We start from the raw sequence: 12737 nt of genomic DNA, 5'->3' as shown, positions 1-12737 counted from the left end.
CTTCCTACTTGTTATTGGTCTTTTGAGAGTTTCTATTTCTTTCTGATTTAATCTAGGATGGTGATATATTCATAGGAATTTATCCATCTCGTCTTGGTTTTCTAGTTTGTGTGCACAAAGGTGTTCATAGTATCCTTGAATGTTCTTTTGTATTTCTGTGGTATCAGTTGTAATAGCTCCCATTTTATTTCTAATTGAACTTATTTAGATTTTCTCTCTTTTTTATTGGTTAATCTTGTTAATGATCTATTGATTATATTTATCTTTTCAAAGAACCAGCTTTTTGTTTCATTTATCTTCTGTATTTTTTTGTTCTGATTTTATTTAGTTCTCCTCTGATCTTTTTTCCTAATATGGTTTAGATCTGTTTCCCTACCCAAATCTTATGTTAAATTGTAATCCCAATATTGGAGATGGGGCCTGGTGGGAGGTTATTGGATAATGGGGGCAATTTTTCATCAATGGTTTGGTACCATTTCTTTTGGTCATAAAAGTGAGTGAGTTCTTGTGAGATCTGGTTGTTTAAAAGTGTGTGGCACCTCCTCACTCTCTCTCTCTTCTGCTTCTGTAAGTAAGAGGAGGGAAAATTTGGAACTTCCTAGAGACTTATTTAACGGTTGTGACCAAAATGCTGATAGTAATTTGGGCAATGAAGTGCAGGCTGAAGAGGTCTCAGATGGAAATGAGGAAATTATTGGAACTGGAATAAAGGTCACTTTTGCTATGGTTTAGCAAATAACCTGGGTGCATTGTGCCCCTGCTCTAGGGATCTGTGGAACCTTGAACATGAAAGTGACGATTTAGGGTATCTGGCAGAAGAAATTTCTAAGAAAAGTGTCCAAGATGTTGTCTGGTTGTTCCTAACAACCTATGCTCATATGGATGCGTTAAGAAATGATCTGAAACTGGAGGTTATATTTAAAAGGAAAGCAGAGTGTAAAAGCTTCTAGGATTTGCAGCCTGATCATTTGGTAGAAAAGAAAAGTTCATTGGGTTGGTTAACATTAATTGTCAACTTTATTGGATTGAAGGATGCAAAGTATTGTTTCTGCATGTGTCTGGGAGGGTGTTGCTAGAGGAGATTAACATTTGAGTTAGTGGACTGGGAGAGGCAGACCCATGCTTAATCTGAGTGGGTACCATCCAGTCAGCTGCCAACATGGCTAGAAAAAGCAGGCAGAAGAAGGTGGAATGAGTAGACTTGCTGAGTCTTCTAGGCCTCATCTTTCTTCTGTGCTGGATGCTTCCTACCCTTGAACATCAGGTTCCAAATTATTTGGCTTTTGGACTTAACCAGTGGTGTGGAAGGGGCTCTCAGGCCTTCCTCCACAGACTTAAGGCTGCACTATCTGCTTCCTTACTTTTGAGGTTTTGGGACGCAGACTGAGGCACTGCTGGATTCCTTGCTCCTCAGCTTTCAGACAGCATGTCATGAGACTTCACCTTGTGATCATATGAATCAATTCTCCTTAATACACTCCTATTCATATATTCATATATCCTATTAGTTCTGCCCCTCTAGAGAACCCTAACTAATACACACATTTTCAGGGGAGAAATTCAGCAAGCTGTAGAAATTTGCATAAGTAAAGATAAGCCGAATGTTGATAGCCAAAATAATGAGGAAAATGCTTCAAAGGCATTTCAGAGACTTTTGCAGCAGCCTCTCTCATCACAGGCCAAGAGACCTAGGAGGAATTAATGGTTTTATGAGCCATACCCAGGGTCCCACTGCCCTGTGCAGCCTCAGGACACTGCTTTCTGCATCCCAACTGACCCAACTTTAAGCATAGCTGAAAGGGGCCCAGGTAGAGCTGGGACTGCTGCTTCACAGGACACAAGCTGTAAGCCTTGGCAGCTTCCAAATGATGTTAAGCCTGAAGGGACACAGAGTGCAACAGTTGAGGCTTGGGAGCCTCCACCTAGATGTCAGAGGATGTCTGGAGAAACCTGGATGTTCCCACAGAAGCCTGCTACAGCAGTGGAACCCTCATTTGCAACCTCTACTAGGGCAATTCAGAGGGGAAATGTGAGATTGGAGCCCCCACATGGAGTTCCCACTAGGACACTACCTACTGGAGTGAGAACACGGGGGCCACCATCCTGCAAATCTCAGAATTTTAGATTCAATATCAGCTTGCATCCTCAGCGTGAAAAAGCTGCAGGCACTCAATGCTAGCCTGTGAGAGCAGACATGGGTGCTGACCCCTGCAAAGCCACAGTGGTGGAGCTTCCCAAGGCCTTGGGAGTCCACTCCTTGTACCAGTATGCCTGGCTGTGGGACATGGAGTCAAAGGAGATTATTTTGGAGCATTAAGATTTAATAACTGCACTGCTAGAATTTGGAATTGCAAGAGGCCTGTAGCCCCCTTTCTTTGGGCCAGTTTGTTCCTTTTGGAACACAAGTATTTACTCAATGTCTGTCACCACATTATATCTTGGAAGTAACTAACTTGTTCTTGATTTTACATGCTCATAAGCAGAAGGGATTAGCCTTGTCTCACCACTTATATTCTGCACAGTACTAGAAGTCCTAGCCAGAGCAATTAGGCAAGAGAAATTAATTAAAGGCATCCAAATAGGAGAAGAAGCCAAACTATCATTCTTTTATGACAATATGAGTCTATACTTAGAAAATCCTAAAGACTCTGCCAAAAGACTCCTAGAAACGATAAACTACTTCAGTAAACTTTCAGGATATAAAATTATTGTACAAAAGTCAGTAGCACTTCTACACACCTATAATTTTCTAGCTGAGAACCAAATACATAACACAATTTCACTTATAGTAGCCACACACACAAATAAAATACTTAGGAATATATCAAATTAAAGAGGTTAAAGATCTCTACAAGGAGAACTACAAAACACTGCTGAAAAAAATTAGAGATGACACAAATAAATGGAAAAATATTCCATACACATGGATTGCAATAACTAATATAGCTGGAATGGCCATCCTGCCCAAAGTGATTTATATATTGAATGCTATTTCTAAAAACTACCAATATCATTTTTTACAGAGTTTTCATGGAGAAAGCTATACTAAGATTCATATGAAACTAAAAAGAGCCCAAACAGTCAAAGCAATCCTTAGCAAAAAGAACAAATCTGGAGGCATCACATTACTTGACTTCAAACTACACCACAAATCCATAGTAACTAAAACAGCATGGTAGTAGTTCAAAAACAGACTCATAGACCAATGGAACAGAAGAGAACTCAGAATTAAAGCTGTACATTTACCACCACCTGTTCTTTGACAAGCTTGACCAAAAAAAGCAATAGGGAAAGGACTCCCTATTCAGTAAATAGTGAGGGGATAACTGGCTATTCAAATGTAGAAGAATAAAACTGGACTCCTACCTATAACCATATAAAAAAATAAGGTGGATTATAGACTTAAATGTAAGACCTCAAACTATAAAAATTCCAGAAGAAAACCTAGGAAATACCTTTCTCAATATCAAAGGAGGCAAATAATTTATGCTAAGTTTCCAAAATCAATTGTGGCAAAAACCAATTTGCTAAATGAAATCTAATTAAATTAAAGAGCTTCTGCACAGCAAAAGAAACTATCAACAGAGCAACAAAAAACATACAGAATGAGAGAAAATATTCACAAACTATGTATCCAACAAAAGTCTAATATCTAGAATCTGCAAAGAAACTTAAACAATTCAAGAAGCCAGTAGCAAATAACCCCATTAAAAAGTGGGCTAAAGACATGAATAAACACTCCTCAAAAGAAGACATACAAGTGGCTAACAAACACATGAAAAAGCTCTATGTCACCAATCATAAGGGAAATGCAAATCAAGCTCACAATGAGATACCATTGCAAATCAGTCAGAATGGCTTTTGTTAAAAAGTAAAAACAGGCTGGGCACGGTGGCTCACACCTGTAATCCCAGCACTTTGGGAGGCCAAGGCAGGTGGATCACAAGGTCAGGAGTTCGAGACCAGCCTGGCCGGCATGGTGAAACCCCATCTCTACTTAAAAAACAAAAAATTAGTCAGGCATGGTGGCACGCACCTGTAGTCCTAGCTACTCGGGAGGCTGAGGCAGGAGAATTGCTTGAACCTAGCAGGTGGAGGTTGCAGTGAGCTGAGATCACGCCATTGCACTCCAGCCTGGGTGACGGAGCGAGAATTCATCTCAAAAAGAAGAAAAAAAAAAGTAAAAAACGGGTGCTGGCAGGGCTGTGGAAAAAGGGGGACACTTATACACTGTTGGACAGAATATAAATTAGTCCAGCCACTAAGAAATGGAATTTTAAGATTTCTCAAAGAACTAAGAGTGGAACTACCATTTGACCCAGTAATCTCATTACTGAGTATATGTTCAAAAGAAGGTAAATATTTCTACCACAAGGACACATGCACGTGTATATTCATCACAGTGCTATTCACAATAGCAAAAACATGGAAACATCCCAGGTGCACATAAATGGAGGATTGGATAGAGAAAATGTGGTACATATACAGATGGAATACTATGCAGCCATAAAAAAAAGAACAAAATCATGTCCTCTGCAGCAACATGGATGCAGCTGGAGGCCATTATCCTAAGCAAACTAATGTAGAAACTGAAACAACAAATACCGCATGTTGTCACTTATGAGAGGAAGCTAAACAATGGGTACATATGGGCATATGTATGGGAACAATAAACATTAGGGACTACTAGAGAGGGGAGGTAGGGATGGGGAAGGGGTTGCAAAACTACTGAGTACTATGCTCACTACCTGGGTGATGGGTTCAATTGTACCCCGAACCTCAGCATCACACAATACAACTCTGTAACAGTCCTGCACATGTACTTCCTTATTCTAAAATAAAAGTTGAAAAAGAAAAAAGTACATTTATATGATGAAAGATTGCACAATCTTAGTGTAAAATGTAAATAGAAAATATAAAAATAACAATATATAACACAAAAAAGACTCGTCTTTTTAAAAAGTATATCATTATGGAGTAAAAAATGCTTGTTTGGAAGATCAATTTTCTTATTGGAAGAAACTCTTACAAAGAAAAGTTGGAAAATTTTTAACCAAAAACTTTCAGCTGACTTTGGGGTTATAAGAAAGGAAGTTATAAAACAGGTCGGTTCCTGTCTATTGGTTTGGTAAATCTTCAGACTACCTATTCCACTGATGATATTGGACCTATGGCTCTAACTTTTATTCAGAACCAGCAAAAGGTTTGCTTTCCAAATATCTTTAGTGTATGAAAGTATGTTTTAAGTGCCCTGTGGATATCCAGAATTACAATCTGAATTCAGAGGAATACAAAGATATAGGCTATAACAAAGGTAAAGATATTTTCCAAATTACGTGGACATTGGAAGCAAAGTTTGGCAAAAATCCCAGAACTATTTTTATTACTGTTTTGTTCAGGAAAAGAAAAATTTGTATAAAGGCTATAAATATGAGAACATGAAGCTCAAAAATGTACTGAGCCAACTATGTAGAAGCTGGAAGACAAGAATAAGATTAAAAGACAAAGAGGCATGGTAAGTGATGGCTGAAAAGAAGAGTCTGTCATCAAGTTTCAAACAGTATTTAGGTCTTCCAATGGAAGAAGTGTTTTTATATGGAGTCAAATGATGAACAATCCTCCAGAAAATGACATTAAATGGAGATGAGGAATAAGTTTTCTCTTAATGAATCACCAAACTACTGACATAGAGACATACTTACTTTCGAAAGGGTTCTAGTCACTTTTAGGTTAAATGTATAAGAGTACAATTATGAAATCTGGAACTTACTTTACAGTAACCCTCTTTTTTTCCACCTCTATGAATAGCCATGCCTCAAACACCCTATATAACTATTATTGAATTCTGTCTCTCTCCCTCCCTCCCCCCCTCCCTCCCTCTCTCTCTCTGTCTCTGCCTCGCTCTCTTTCTCTCTCTCTCTCTCTCTCACACACACACGTACACATCAGGATGGATATATATATCCTGATAAAAATTACCTATATATGAAACAATTGCTTCACACAGAAAGTTTATCTATATGTGAAGAACAATAAGATTATTTTACTATTTACTGTATTTAAAAAGATCTATAATTTTAAGGAAAATATTGCATCATAATGTTAGCATAAAATGTAAATTGGTTTAGACAATACAAGAACTAATTCATTACTAACAATCAGTATTAAGTAACTCAATCCTTACCTTCTCCTTCTTCCCCCAATGCTATCCAAACACAATACATAAATTTTGATTAAATAGTTTATATAATTTATTTAAGATTAAAAAATACCACCCTCAAGCTTACGCTCTAAGATAAATAGTATGGCTTTGGACATGCACACACTAGAAGACAGGAAACAATCATGATACATTTTAATTTGAAAAGCTTCATGTTCTGGGGTCAAATTTGCATATACAGAGTGGGACTTCAGTTGTTTTTGTTTATTTGCTTGTAACAGCATATTAAAAATATTAAGAAAATAATCTAATATATTGCCAGTAGCAAAACTGTTAGTAATATGTATATTTTGTGTGATTTCCAATTTTATATAATGAACATCTTTAGTAAAAAAATACATTTAATTTTTGAAGTATATTTAAAATTTTTGATGTGATTCAAAAATGCCATGTTTTGAGAAAGAATAATGAAAGGTAAATAGAAATAAAAAGAAAGAAACTAGAAAAAAATCTGAACAAATAAGAAAGGGTGGATCCTACTGAAGAAGAAAAAAAAACAAACAGTGATGGAATTTCAAGAAGAAGAGTGCTACCAGGTGTTAAATCCTCCACTAATCTCTGCAGGAAAACAAGGGGACTCAGAGTCATTAAGAAAACTAAGGGGATCCTCTGTGTAGTAGACTAATTGTTCCTTTTAAGGGGCTTCCTATTTAGTTGGCGATGTACATTTGAGACTAAAGAGTTATGGCTAAACATTTACCAAACAACCGACCATTTTTAGTCCAAAAAAAAGACAGCATACAGTATGCCAGTATTGAGAGAATACACAGGGAAGATGTAAAGAAAAATGACTAGAGGGTTAGGATATGGAGACAGATTTTTAAGGAAGGAAGGCACATAGATTGGTAGAGATGAAGAGTGAAGAAATTTTAACTGGAGAATAGAGCATACAAAAACACAAATTTGGGAATAGATAAGATGTGCTGGAGGTATAGTGAAATGGTAGTAGATGATGCAAAAACGCTCTTACTTCGATATCTCTTACTTGAAGTTACTGTGAGTGGTAATGGTGAAAAACAGAGAGGTCTTATGAGTTGAATGATAGTGATTTCAAACAAAGATATTTGCATGTGTTCATGTATTTATGCATTGAAGAAACATTTATTAACAGCCACTATGTGTCAAACACCCTTAAAGGCATTGGAGTTAAAGGAATTAATAAGAGAAAAATAAATTTGTGCTCTAGTTTGTTTAGGTTCCAAAGAGAGTAGACAAGCAAATATATAATTAAAATATGTAGTATGTCAGATTTTTTAACATCATTAAAAACAGGAACATAATCGTACCATGGGGTCTCATATAATATGCTAGCCATTGCCACTTCTTGGTGGATAGTATCATTTAAGAGATTTTAATAAAATATGTCACATATGAGCCTTGCCTTAAAATACTGGGCCTTAATGCCTTGTATTGTGTATAAGACAAGAAAGAGTCTGTTACCAAGACGATCTGTTACTAATTGGAATAATGAACACTAGAAATACGATTTACTTTTGTGTGTCAAAACAAAGGGAACAACATGATGTCAGAGATGTCAAAACAGCAAGACATTATTTATTCTTATTCTCTTCACATCTTTGGCTTGTTGAAATTGAGCTTTTCAAATTTGGGGAACTGAATACAATTAATCTGTGGGCTTCCTGAAATTGTAGAAATGAATACCAATAATCTATAGAATTGCTCTCCTCCCAGGAATACAGTTAAGGTGTTTGTTGGGAGTGGGGGCAGGCAATGATACAGGAAGGTGTTTGTGAATCACATTCAATTTGATTGAAATTAGCCCATTAGCATTTCAAATATCAGTTGCTATTAGCATTTCCTTGTAGTTCTATGCACACATCTGGATATGAATCTCTCAGGCTATACTCAGAAGTGAGTGACTGTATGGAGGGAAGTACACAACTCTTCTATGTAACCTACACAAAAATCAATTTCCATTAACAAGATTCTTGTCTTCGTGTACTATAGGGAGTGTGAAGTTGCTATATGAAAAATTTGTTCACTTTTTAAAACATTTCCAAGATAGAACTAAAAATAATATCATGAACATGACCAAAAGTAGAGGCATTCAAACAAAAATACCATCCTAATTTTAAAAATTGGTTTTCAAGACAAGATAGATGAAAAATTGAAACATCTTTTAGGCAGACTATTCAAGAAAATCTTGACAGTGGCAGCATGTGGAGGTTTATCTTTTCAAAGGATAAATTGATTTTCCCTACGATGTAGACTAGGATGAAGCATCCTCTTCTTCAACATTACCCATCCAGGCTATTTTGTTCTCTTTAGACTTTTGGAAATAGAGGGATACATACAGGTACATAAACAAAAGACTTTTCTGTGTTTTGGAAAATCCTGGGGCACTTATTAGGCTGCCAAAGGAGAACATGCTGAGTACTGATACACTTTTGTCTATTTCATCAACTCATCTGGCAACATATTTTCATTTAGAACTCTTTTATACTGACTTTCTTCACCCAAATTTTAAAGATCATTTTTTAAGGATCCTGCTTATTGCCTATAATTGCTAATAAATAATTTTTTAAATCTCATTTTTTGATTGGTTTTAGTGTTCCAATTCAGGATGCATTCTGTTTATTTCCAGTGTGTATTGTACAGGTTATAATCTAATTCTGAATTAGACTTAATGGTAAAGTTAGCTGGTTTATTTCAACACATATTAGAGATACCTAGGTAATACTGACTGGTACACGCTATATATGTAAATAATATGTGTTAAAGGATGCTGTACTTACCAAAAATAAATTTACAATATTATTACTAAATCAGAAGTATTCAAAAATTATTACTATTCATGTAGCAGATCTATTTCAGCACAGTTACCAAAAAACTTTCTCTGTTTATTATATTGTGTGCTGCATTAATAATTACAAGGTGAAAAAAACATTGAAATAGAGGAAATTCCAGTTAAACTTATGTGCCTTTGAAATATTCATGGCGTTTTCTCTTCAACAGTATTTCCCTTCTAAATCATAGTTTCCTTAAGAGGCCATTAATTTTACTCACTGGAGCAAAGTAGAATTTGAATTCCCATTCATTAATTCATTTACTTCTTATTAGGCACCTAGTTTGTGCCAGGGCCCTTAATGTGTACTGAGAATATAATATGAATGAAACAGTCTTTACACTTGTGATGCTCACATTCTAGTTGAGGTGACAGATATAAAAATAAATAACCAAACAATGTGGTAACTGAAGTAATATAGGTATACACACTTCTTCTACCATCCCCCAACAAAATAGACCATGGTATATAGTGGTAAATTCTTTAAGGTGGGTGGGAGTTGAGAAGGTTCTTTAGAGAACAAATTATATGAACTTTACCTTAAATAATACATACACTTGCTAGTTTGAAAAGGAATTTGTGAAAAAGTGCTGTACGTCACTAATCATTAGAGAAATGCAAATCAAAACCACAATGAAATACCATCTTACACCAGTCAAAATGGTTATTATTAAAAAGTGAAAAAATAACGGATTCTGGCAAAGTTGTGGAGAAAAGAGAACACTTACACACTGCTGGTTATAATGTAGGTTAATTTAGCCATGTGGAAAGCAGTGTGGCAATTTCTCAAAGAACAGAAATACTATTTGACCCAGTATTCCCCTTATTGGACAGATACTAAAAGGAATATAAATTGTTCTACCATAAAGACATATGAATACATATGTTTATAGCACTATTCACAATAGCAGAGTCATGGAATCAACCCAAATGCCCATCAGTGGTAGACTGGATAAAGAAAATGTGGTATGCGTATACTATGGAATACTATGCCGCCACAAATAAAAAATGAGATTATGTCATTTGCAGGGACATGGATGGAGCTGAAAGCCATAATCCTAAGTGAACTAACAGAAGAAACCAAGACAAAATACCACATATTGTTACTTATAGGTGGAAGCTAAACACTGAGTACAGATGGACACAAAGAGGAGAACAACAGACACCAGGGGCTACCTGAGGATGGAGAGTGAGAAGAGATAGAGGATTGAAAAACTACCCTATGGAGTAATATGCTTATTATTTTGGTGGCAAAATAATATGTACACCAAGCCCTCAGGACATGCATTTTACTTATGTAATGAACCTGTGCATAACAAATCTGTACTCCTGAACCTAAAATAAAAGTTTAAAACAAAGAAAAAAAGGAAATGGCAACAAAGCATTTAGAATGTTACATAAACGTAGTTGATAAAGCAGCAGTATGGTTTGAGAGGATTGTCTGCAATTTTGAAAGAAGTTCTATTGTGGGTAAATGCTATCAAACATCATCAAATGCTACAGAGAAATCTTTAGTAAAAGGTAGAGTCAATCGATGCAGCAATCTTCATTGTTATCTTAAGAAATTGCCACAGCCACTCCAAACTTCAGCAATCACCACCCTGATCAGTAACAAGCCATCCACCAGCAGAAAGATTAAGACTTAATGAAGGCTCAGGTTATCATTAAATTTTTTAGCAATAAAGTATTTTTGAATTAAGGCATGTACTTTTTAAATACATAATGCTATTGTACTCTTAATGTACTATAATATAGTATAAGCATAACTCCCAAATCCCTGGGGTTACAAATATGAACCACTAAACCTGACTTTGTCTGATTCACTTTATTGTGATATTTGCTTTATTGCTGTGGTCTGGAATGGAATCCACAATATCTTTGATACATGCATGTATAAAATTTAATATTATACTCTCTCTTCTGTTTAGAATATTTTTAAAATGTATTTCTGCATAGACTGGATGCTGGACTGAAAGGTTTCCATGTTCATTTTAGCTCAAATGTCTGTAAGTCACAAAATTTTATCCTACAAGCTGACTATAGCAAGTCCATCTATGAAAAGAACCAAGCAGTAAGGGCTGGTCAGAATTTCATTCTCAAATGCTATTGGAAATAATATAGGAATACATATTCATCCCTTCTGAGTACTCCAGTGAGCTAATAAAAGAGCTAATAAATGGACTATGGTAATCAAGAGGCTATGTTGCAATAATATCCCATTACCACCATTCCATAAAAGAGGAAGAGATTGCCTAAAATGGGAGGTTAGTATGGAGATTGACAAATGTATTTGGTGGTTTAGAAAGTTAATTACAAACTATGCTTTGAGTGAGCTTCAGGTGAGTTGGACACTCACTTTTCTTGAAATCTTAAAGTAAAGCGAGAAGGGGGTTCTTTTTCCTAGGATTATTTCTTAGAACATTATCTAGAAAGAGAAGTGTAACAAGAAAATAGGAAGAGCTCATACACAAATAAAATTTCACTATAATATAATTTATTTGCACATCATCTCTTTGTCTAAAGCCTTATTGTAATGTTTTCTTGGAACTGTGTCATTCTCTTAAGGTAGAAGTAGTCCTCTGTTGTTGAACACATAGAAGCATAGTGTGGGGTGGTGGTTACCAGAGGCAGAGGGATGGGAGAATTGGGGAGATATTGGTCAAAGGATAAAAGCTTTCAGTTAGGTAAGAAGAGTAAGTTCAAGAGATCTATTGGATATCATGGTGATGATAGTTAAAATCAATATATTGTATACTTGAAAATTGCCAAAAGAGTAGATTTTATGTTCTCCCTACAAAAAAGATGAGATAATGTATATATGAATTATCTTGACTTAGTCATTTTACAATGTATACATGTATGAAAATATCATGTATACCATAAATATATACATTTTTATCTGTCAATTAAAAATTTTTTAAATAAAATAGATAATAAAGAAAAAGTTTGAAGTGATATGAGAGATATTTCAAGTAGAGAAAATATAATAAGTATGAAAATGGATAGAACATTCAAAAATAGAGAGGAATATCAGAGAGAAGTAATATGATATAATAGTCTGAGAGCTGCAGGGAAGGGCCAATGTGAAATATTGTTCTTGTGGGATGCACAGGAAGATATTTGAATCCTGATGTGTGTGTGTGTGTGTGTGTGTGTGTGTGTACCTACATGCATGCTGCGTTTGTGAGAATTCATGAATAAGTAGACGGTGATACATACGTAACTTAACCCTATTTCATATGTTCTGTGTTATAGATGTATCCATGTTTTCTCTTTTATACTGAATTTATGCTCGGATATTAAGAAATACCATTACATGTAATTTGCTTTTTAAATGAAGAGAAGTATTTAAATTGGATATTCTAGAAATAGAAGGATGAGAATTATTTCATGGATGGACTTAATTTCATGCGTGCACTTTTCCACTAGTGGAACTATCCACGCTAGGTATGTTTCACTTTTAAAAATAAACTATTTGCTAATGCTACCAATATATTCTAAAGTGTTTTGAAATAAAGAACAATATATTCTAAGGTGTTTTGAAAAAGTAAATATGAACTCATATTATTGGGAGACTCTTGTATTTTGGTTAGACATTTAGAAATTTAAATATATTTTCTGTTGTGGACTATGAGGGTGAATACCATTGATGTGAAGAACGACTCTCCCCCTACTGTTTCCATGTCTCCCATAAAATGCACTTTAGCCCTT

The 12737-nt window shown here is 35.4% G+C and overlaps 1 long non-coding RNA gene across 1 annotated transcript in view; it reads left to right on the top strand.

Moving 5' to 3' along the window:
- Window positions 1-10102, top strand: part of LOC140710740 (uncharacterized) — a 105121-nt gene extending 95019 nt beyond the window's left edge. Inside the window, exon 3 of the long non-coding RNA XR_012091837.1 lies at window positions 10056-10102. This is a non-coding gene — a long non-coding RNA (uncharacterized lncRNA). The remainder of the gene's footprint in view (window positions 1-10055) is intronic.
- The last annotated feature ends 2635 nt before the right edge of the window (window positions 10103-12737 follow it).

This window comes from Chlorocebus sabaeus, chromosome X, assembly GCF_047675955.1.
Source record: "Chlorocebus sabaeus isolate Y175 chromosome X, mChlSab1.0.hap1, whole genome shotgun sequence".
NCBI classification, from domain to species: Eukaryota; Metazoa; Chordata; class Mammalia; order Primates; family Cercopithecidae; genus Chlorocebus; species Chlorocebus sabaeus.
This window is presented reverse-complemented; position numbering and strand designations above follow the sequence as displayed.